At 38.5% G+C, this 8,557-nt stretch overlaps 1 pseudogene; it reads left to right on the top strand.

The window, feature by feature from the left end:
- Positions 1-6,870: 6,870 nt before the first annotated feature.
- LOC105477927 (large ribosomal subunit protein eL27-like) lies at positions 6,871-7,272 on the top strand (annotated as a pseudogene).
- Positions 7,273-8,557: the final 1,285 nt, after the last annotated feature.

The following is an 8,557-nucleotide window of genomic DNA, read 5'->3' as shown; positions in this document are numbered from 1 at the left end:
ACATACCAGAGAATAATGAAAAGTATTTCAACTGACTTGTCAGAAATGATACAAGCTGAAGACAGTGGAGCAATATCTTAGGGTGCTGAAAGAAAAAACAGCCTAGAGGCCAGGCACGGTGGCTTAGGCCTGTAATCCCAGCACTCTGGGAGGCCGAGGTGGGTGGATCACTTGAGGTCAGGAGTTTGCGAGCAGCCTGGCCAACATGGCGAAACCTCATCTCTACTAAAAATACAAAAATTAGCCAGGTATGGTGGCATGTTCCTTTACTCCCAGCTACTCAGGAGGCTGAGGCAGGAGAATCGCTTGAACCCGGGAGGTGGAGGTTGCAGTGAACCGAGATCACACCACTACGCTCCAGCCTGGGTGACAGAGTGAGACTTCATCTCAAAAACAAAAAACAAAAAAACAAAAAAAAAAGCAAAGAAAAAACAGCCTAGAATTCTGTATCTACTAAAAATATCCTTCAAAAATGAAAGTCAAGTAAAGACATTTTCAAATATAGGCTAGGAGAATTCACAGTAGCACTTCAGTATTCCAAGTAACATTAAAGGAAGTTCCTCAGGCTGAAAGAAAATAATATCAGATGGAAACTAGAAAGAATAAAAAGCAGAAGAAATGGTAAATATATGAAAAATTTAGGAGATTTTTTTCTCATTTCTTAATTTCTGTAAAAGATGATTGTGACTGTTTAGAGCAAAATAATAACAGGGTATTTGAAGGTTATAACCTGCAGAAGTACATTCTATAATTATAAATTGTAGGTTGTAAGGTGAATTACATATAAAGTGGCACAATATTATTTGCAGGGAAGCTGGGATACATTTAAGATACATATTGTAAAGCATGATGGAATAGAATTAAAGAAGTATAACTAATAAGAAATAGAAGAGATAAAATGTAATTTTTAAAATACTTTTAAAAACACACAGAAAAAAATCAAATAACAGATGGAACAAAGAGAAAACAAATATTAAAATGATACATTTAAATCAAACTAAATCAATAACTGCATTAAAAATAAATGGAATAGGCCGGGCGCGGTGGCTCAAGCCTGTAATCCCAGCACTTTGGGAGGCCGAGATGGGAGGATCACGAGGTCAGGAGATCGAGACCATCCTGGCTAACACGGTGAAACCCCGTCTCTACTAAGAAATACAAAAAAATAGCCGGGCGAGGTGGCGGGCGCCTGTAGTCCCAGCTACTCGGGAGGCTGAGGCCGGAGAATGGCGTGAACCCGGGAGGCAGAGCTTGCAGTGAGCTGAGATCCGGCCACTGCACTCCAGCCTGGGCTACAGAGCGAGACTCCGTCTCAAAAAAAATAAAAATTAAAAAAAAATAAAAAATAAAAAATAAATGGAATAAACATTTAATTTAAAAGGCAGAGGTAGTGACACTGGTATTTTTATTTGAGCAAGATCAAATTATTTCCAGTTTACAAGAGACCTACTAAAGAATATCTAAATAAATTGAGAGATAGACGATGATCATAGATTGGAAGACTCAATAGTGTTTCAAACATTCTCCAATCTCCTCAGGCCCCACTCTCTTTTAATATCTCCAGATGACATTGAATCTGACTTTTCAGAGAAAATGGAACTATCTTAACTTCTGATTGTAAATATATAAACTTACCTACATCTGTCCCCATCTATCCTCCTTCTTACACATTAAAATAAAGAAACTCTTTGTCCTCCTGTATGGGATTAATCTCTCCACCTGTGCTTTCTTTAATTCTTCTCAAGAAACTGGTTATTTTGCTACCAAATTATTCACTCTTGCTCTTAAAAATTTAAATTCTTGCGGCCGGGAGCGGTGGCTCATTCTTGTAATCCCAGCACTTTGGGAGGCCGAGGCAGGCAGATCATCTGAGGTCAGGAGTTCGAGACCAGCCTGACCAATATGGTGAAACCCCATCTCTACTAACAATACAAAGTTAGCTGGGTGTGGTGGCGCATGCCTATAATTCCAGCTACTCAGGAGGCTGAGGCAGGAGAATCGCTTGAACCTGGGAGGCAGAGGTTGTAGTGAGCCGAGATGGCGCCGTTGCACTCCAGCCTGGGTGACAGAGTGAAACACTGTCTGAAAAAATTAATTAATTAATTAATTTAATTTTGGTAACTGGATTATTCCCATTCATTTTTAACCCTCTACCACTTAAGAAAACAACAAAATAATTTGGTTCCTATGTCCCTTCATCTACAATCCTAACTCCCTACCTCTCTCTCTTTCTTCACAATCAAACTCACCCCCATCCACAATGGCGATTATTCTCTCCATGAAATACACTCTTCCCTTGCCTTCTGGTTTTCTCACATTTCTTGTTATGAACTGAATTTTTGTATCCTCCTCTCAAAATTCGTATGTTGAAGCTCTAACCCTCAATATGATGGTGTTAGGGGGTGAAGCCTTTGGGAGATAATTAGGTTTAGATGAGATTCTGAAGGTGGAGCCCCAGTGCTGGGATTAGTGCCCTTGTGAGAAGAGGAAGGTACACGATAGCTTCCTGTCTTCACTACTGAGGATACTGCAAGAAGGCAACCATCCGCAAGCCAGGCAGAAGGTCTTCACCAAAAATCAAATCTGCTGATGACACCTTGATCTTGGACTTCCCATCCTCCAGAACCGTGATAATTAAATGTTTATTGCCTAAATAACTCAGTCTATGGTATTTGTTATAGCAGCCTGAGCTAAGATACCTCTCTGCATGCTTTTTCTGTCTAATCTACAGCCTCAGCCTCCTTGACTCTGAATTTAAATGTAGAGCTCCTCAAGGTTCAGCCCTAAATCTGTGCTGCTACTCTAGCCCCAATCACAACAGCCTCCCCCGGCCCCCGTATTTGCCAGAACCCTTTCCATCCAAATCAGGCCTTTGTATATATTATTATCTCTGTTAGAAAAGTTTCTTTCTCTTTCTTACCATCCTAAACATACGTTTTTCACATCTGAGTTAGTCGTTACTTCTTCTGGGAATTCTTCTCCTACTTACCTTGTTAGGTCAAATCCCCCTATTATTTGCCTTCATAGTACTGTGTTATTCTTATGAGTACTAAACACTGTAGCAATTTACACTCTAATTTTTTTAGTGTCTGTCTCTAACACTAGACTGTGAGTTCCTAGAGTATACACTAAAAGCCTTGATTAATATTTATAGAATATATGAAATGTCCTCCCAAAAATGATTTTATAGATTGTTTTCAACAAATTTTCCTAATGGTCAATAAGTATTTGTTGAAAGAATTAATGAATCTCTTTATGCCCCCACTGTTTTACCTTTAAAATAGGGGCTTTAAATATATAGAAAATAATTAAAAGTTTAAAATGGCATCTGCAGTAGTTTGGATGGGCTAAATAAACTACTCAATCAAATAGACACAAATATATTGTGGCTTGAATAAAACAAAACTTTTTGCCTTGTTTATATAATGGTTCAGAATGGGAGTTCAGGTCAGGTGGCAGCTTTTCTCCATGCATTGATTCAGGAACCCCAGTGCCTTTCATTCTGTGGCTTCCCCATGGTCTTCCTATCATCTGCATTTAGCCAATAGAAAAGAGTGCAGAGGAAGAATTCATATTCTCCAAGAAGCCCCCTTCCAGAAGTGGCACACATCACTTCTATTCATCAGGCAACTGACTATACTCTCATTACTCTGCAAGAATAAAAGAATGGATTTTGCAGACAACCAGTGGTCTCTGCTACTATCATCCAAATACAAGGTCTCTTATTATTTTAGTTTTGCTGAGTTTTTTGAACATGTAACAATTACAAATAGTAATAACATTCTGGGTTAAAATTAGGTCATACTGAATGGCAATTCAAAAACTTCTCTTACCATCTCCTATTAATGAGAGGCAATGGTACTCTAGTTTGGTTCCACAAAAATGTGGTTGTTAGGGGATGGAGAGTTTGAGGAGATATTGATCAAAGGACACAAAATTTCAATTAGGAGGAATAAGCTCAAGAGATCTACTGTGCACCTTGGTGACTATAGTTAATAACAATATACTGTATACTTGAAAATTGCTAAGAGAGTAGATTTGAAGTGTTCTCACCACCAAAAAAGGTAAGTACATTAAATAATGAGTATGTTAAATAGTATGATTTGACCATTCCACAATATATCAAAACATCATGTTGTACATCATAAATATATACAATTTTTACTTGTCAATTTTAAAAAATAGGCCAAGAGAGCTTGCTCACCCATTTCCACCATGTGAGGACACAGCAACAAGGCACCATCTGTGAACCAGGAAATGGGTCCTCACCAGACATCACATCTGCTGGTGCCTCGATCTTCGACTTCCCGGTCTCCAGAACTGTGAGAAATAAATTTCTGTTGTTCCTAAGGTTTTTTTAAAAATGTAGTTGTGGCAGTTAAGTCTTTTCTCATTCTCTGTTGTGTAAAATATGAAAAGAAAAAGGAAACATACCTGGAATACTATTTATTCACAGGTAATTCACATAATCTCTTTTAATGACAGTTTAAAAGTTATGGGGGCTAAAAGCTGGTTTACTCTCCCAAGATAATCAGTATATAATATATCTAATATATAATAATTATATTATATCTATTATAGATAGTATATATATGATAATTAATTATATAATTATTATATTATATCTATTATAGATATAATATAAGTTATATATTATATATAATTATATATGTTCAGCATGTATAATATATAATATATATTCAGCAGGTATAATAAATATCATATACAATATATATTCAGCACATATAATATATATGCTGAATATTATCTGTTTGCCTCTCCAGATCTACTCTCCACCCTTTTCTGTGCCTCAGGAGGCTGACCGTATGGACTGAATCAACTGACTCTCTTAGCCTCTGGCTTCCCACTGGGTTTAGCCAACGTAAAGCACAAGCAGGGGATCAAAGCAGACAAGGTGTCACTGGCTAGTAGCTCAGCCAAAGTCTGCAACTTCTATTAGGAAGTCCTCTCCCCATAATTTTCACTCTTCAAGTGCCAGTAATTGTTTCTTCCCCTTCCCCTTTCCCTTTGGGATCAGCAGTGACGTCTCCCTGCTGGCCTGCCCCAGGGTACTGTAATATCTCTTGTGATTTCTCTGAATTCTATGTACACCTTTGCAAATAGTTTCTTTATCAAACTGTCCTTAAATTATCCATCAATGTCTTGCTTTTCTGAAAGCTTATAACTACAATCACCTAATGGCCTACGAGGTACTCTATGGATATCCCGTTGGACAAAACTGTCATCAATAAGGATGTCTTCAGAGACCCTGCTCTTAAACACAGGGCTGGATGAGAGGCCAAGGTCAAGTTCCAAGAAAGGTACAAGACAGGCAAGAACAAGTGGTTCTTCTAGGACCTAGATTTTACAAAGCGATTCCACAGTGTCCTAGTTCTAATATTTAAACCTACATTAGAAAATGTTTAAAAGAAAAAGCTTCACCTATTAAAAATCTTTGGGAACACTGAATGAAAAAAAAAAACTATTTATATATTGTATACTACATTTCCCAGGCGTTTTTGTTCACAGACTTTTCCCTTTTTTAAAAAAAGCACATAGGAACTAGTGTTCCACAGAATATAATTGAGAAAATTCTAATTTATATCAACAGAAAGAAGAGAAGAAAGATAAATGTAACACTACACAATTTCTAGGAAAGCTCATATTGTTTTTATTTTTGCTGTAAAGCACAGCCAACCACTCATTTGAAGATAGCATGGTTCACACAGTGTTGTCCTCCCACATACATGTACATACCCCTGCACCTGGCTTCGGTCCACTGCTAAGACCCCAGGACCCCTCTCTCTGACCTCAAAGTCATCATCCAGGTCACCAGAGATAGCTCACCGCAGAAATCTGTGACCATAGACATGTAGCCTTGAACTACAGCTTACACGAGCCCCACTGGACAAAGGAAACCCAACTGAAGACAAATTACCAGAGAGAAAGCATGGAAGCTACCAAATTGTTGGAACCATTTCATTTCATGGGCTATATCTATATTCTATCTACACCTTTGAAAACTATTTATTTACCAAACTCTTCTTAAATTTCCTCCTTTTGTGAAAGTTTATAACTACAAGCACCTAATTTCCACAAGGTACTCTGTGGATATTACACAGAAAGTACTAATTTTTTCTTTCTTTTTGTTATTTTAAAGACAAGGTCTCACTTGTTGCCTAGGCTGAGGTGCAGTGGCTATTTATAGGCATGATTATAGAATACTACAGGCTCTAACTTCTGGGCTTAAGTGATCCTGTCACCTCAGCCTCCCAAGTAGCTGGACGACAGGCACATGCCACTGCACCCACTTTGTACTAATTTTCAAATTGAAGATTTCAGAAACACTGAACTTGGAAAGACCCTGAGAGATGACTTTTTTCATTTTCAATCAGTGCTGAGTCATCTCAGATACTCAATCATCTGTTTTTTAAAAAATGTAAACCTCCAAGCAGATCATGATCCCTTTCCTCTTCTTTGCGTTTTCTGTTTGTATCCTTAATAGCACCTACCACATTGATTAGTAGTTGTTAGTTTAATGTTCTGTCTCTTCAAACATAATGCAAGCTCTTTCCAGGAAGAAAATGAATCATTGTTGTTAAAGCCTTAACACTTGACCCAGTATGTATTTAATAAACATTTTTGAACAAACAAAAAACCTTGGCGAAATGAATAAATATTTCCTTGGTAAGTTCTTTCACTATCAATCGTATCACAAAATTTTTCTTAATACCAACTTAAATGCCATTTTGTGTATAGAAAAATCCCTAAAAGATCCTAGAGGTTATCCACTCTGGGCACAAGTGCATTTAAAAACTAAAGCTTTTCCTTCTTTCATTTCTGCTGTAGGCCCCAGTGGTTACTGTCGAAATGGGCAAGTTCATGAAACCTGGGAAAGTGGTGTTTGTCCTGGCTGGATACTACTCCAGACGCAAAGTTGTCACATTGATGATGCAACCTCAGACCGCCCCTACAGCCATGCCCTGGTGGCTGGAATTGACCACTATCCCTGCAAAGTAAGAGCTGCCATGGGCAAGAAGATCACCAAGAGGTCAAAGATCAAGTCTTTTGTGAAAGTTTATAACTAGAGTCACCTAATGCCCACAAGGTACTCTGTAGATATCCTCTTGGACAAAACTGTCGTCAATAAGGATGTCTTCAGACATGCTGCTCTTAAACGCAAGGCTGGACAAGAGGCCAAGGTCAAGTTTGAAAAGAGGTACAAGACAGGCAAGAACAAGTGGTTCTTCCAGAAGCTGCAGTTTTAGATGTTTTGTTTTAGTCATTAAAAATTAAAAAGAAAAAAAAAACTAAAGTTTTCTTCGGTTTTGTTCATTGTATTTCTTTTTAATCTTCAGAGAAGAAAATATATACAACCATCCTTGCAGATGTATTTCAATTTCACAAACATTTAGAATTAGAAAAATTCCTCCTCCTAGCTACAGAGTCTCCATCCAAATATCTACATGGGCTTGACAAGCAAGGAAAATGCATAAAGGAGGGTATTTTGTCATAAGGCCTAAAACCAAGATCCAGTGTTCTGTGCTGCTTCGATAGCTGGTGGAATCAGAAGGGCCTTAAATGGCCTAACTGTAAGTTCCCCTGCAGCTCTGTTCCCAGAGATAAGATTCCCTAGCCAAATAACCCTCTGTATCAAGAGGACCAGGTGTAGTTCCTGCTTATCTCTGAGTAGTGAGTTTCCGTTCCCTATCAGACTGTGATATTATTCGAACAAGTGAATCACACCTTCCTGTTGGAACCAAGGGACACCTCACCCTTTAGATACTACAAAGCCTGGCTCCCAAAGCCCATCCTTGTTCACTGTGTTCCTGAGTGCAAATCCAGTGTGGTCCTGTGTAGCATACCATGTCCTCCTCCTCAGGCGGTGAGTATATGTGATGAATAAACTACTGTCCAATGTTGGGTGTCAGGTGTTTGGCCATTTCCATAAACCTAGGTCAAGAATCCCTTCCTCATCGACAGAGTGACTGGGAGGCAATTAAAACAGGTACAGACCTGGTATGGGAAAAACGATTGCAGGGGAAAGAACTATAACAATACCTGGAGCTTGTGGCTTAGAGCTAGGAAGTGGGGGGGAACCATGGAGGTCTGGACAGGACAGACCCCAATTTAAGTAAGCAGCTGCTGTTCAGCATTAGTCTATTGTAGACAGGCTAGTCACAACAATACACAATATTGCCAAATATTTCAAGAGACACTGGAAATCTGGATTTTATGTCAAAATTCTCACTTTTTAAAAGTTGGAAACTTCTTCCTTCCTTTCATTTTCCCTCTCCTTTTCCCACTCTCTCTCTCTCAGCCCAACCAAAACCCATCGGGGTGGTTTCGTGAGGTGCCAGTTTGTAACCTCTGTCCCAGAAGTTAAGCCTAGTCCCTAGAACACTACTCTGATCCCAACACTTAAATAACATTCTGCCATTATATCTTTGAATATCATATATACTAACATTGCTGATTCAAGTTAGATTTACTATACCCCTGAAATTTAAATCTCAGCCATATTTGTCTATAAGTCCCCATTATATATTAGGGCAGT

Source organism: Macaca nemestrina, chromosome 7 (genome assembly GCF_043159975.1).
Source record: "Macaca nemestrina isolate mMacNem1 chromosome 7, mMacNem.hap1, whole genome shotgun sequence".
In the NCBI taxonomy this organism is placed as follows: domain Eukaryota; kingdom Metazoa; phylum Chordata; class Mammalia; order Primates; family Cercopithecidae; genus Macaca; species Macaca nemestrina.
This window is presented reverse-complemented; position numbering and strand designations above follow the sequence as displayed.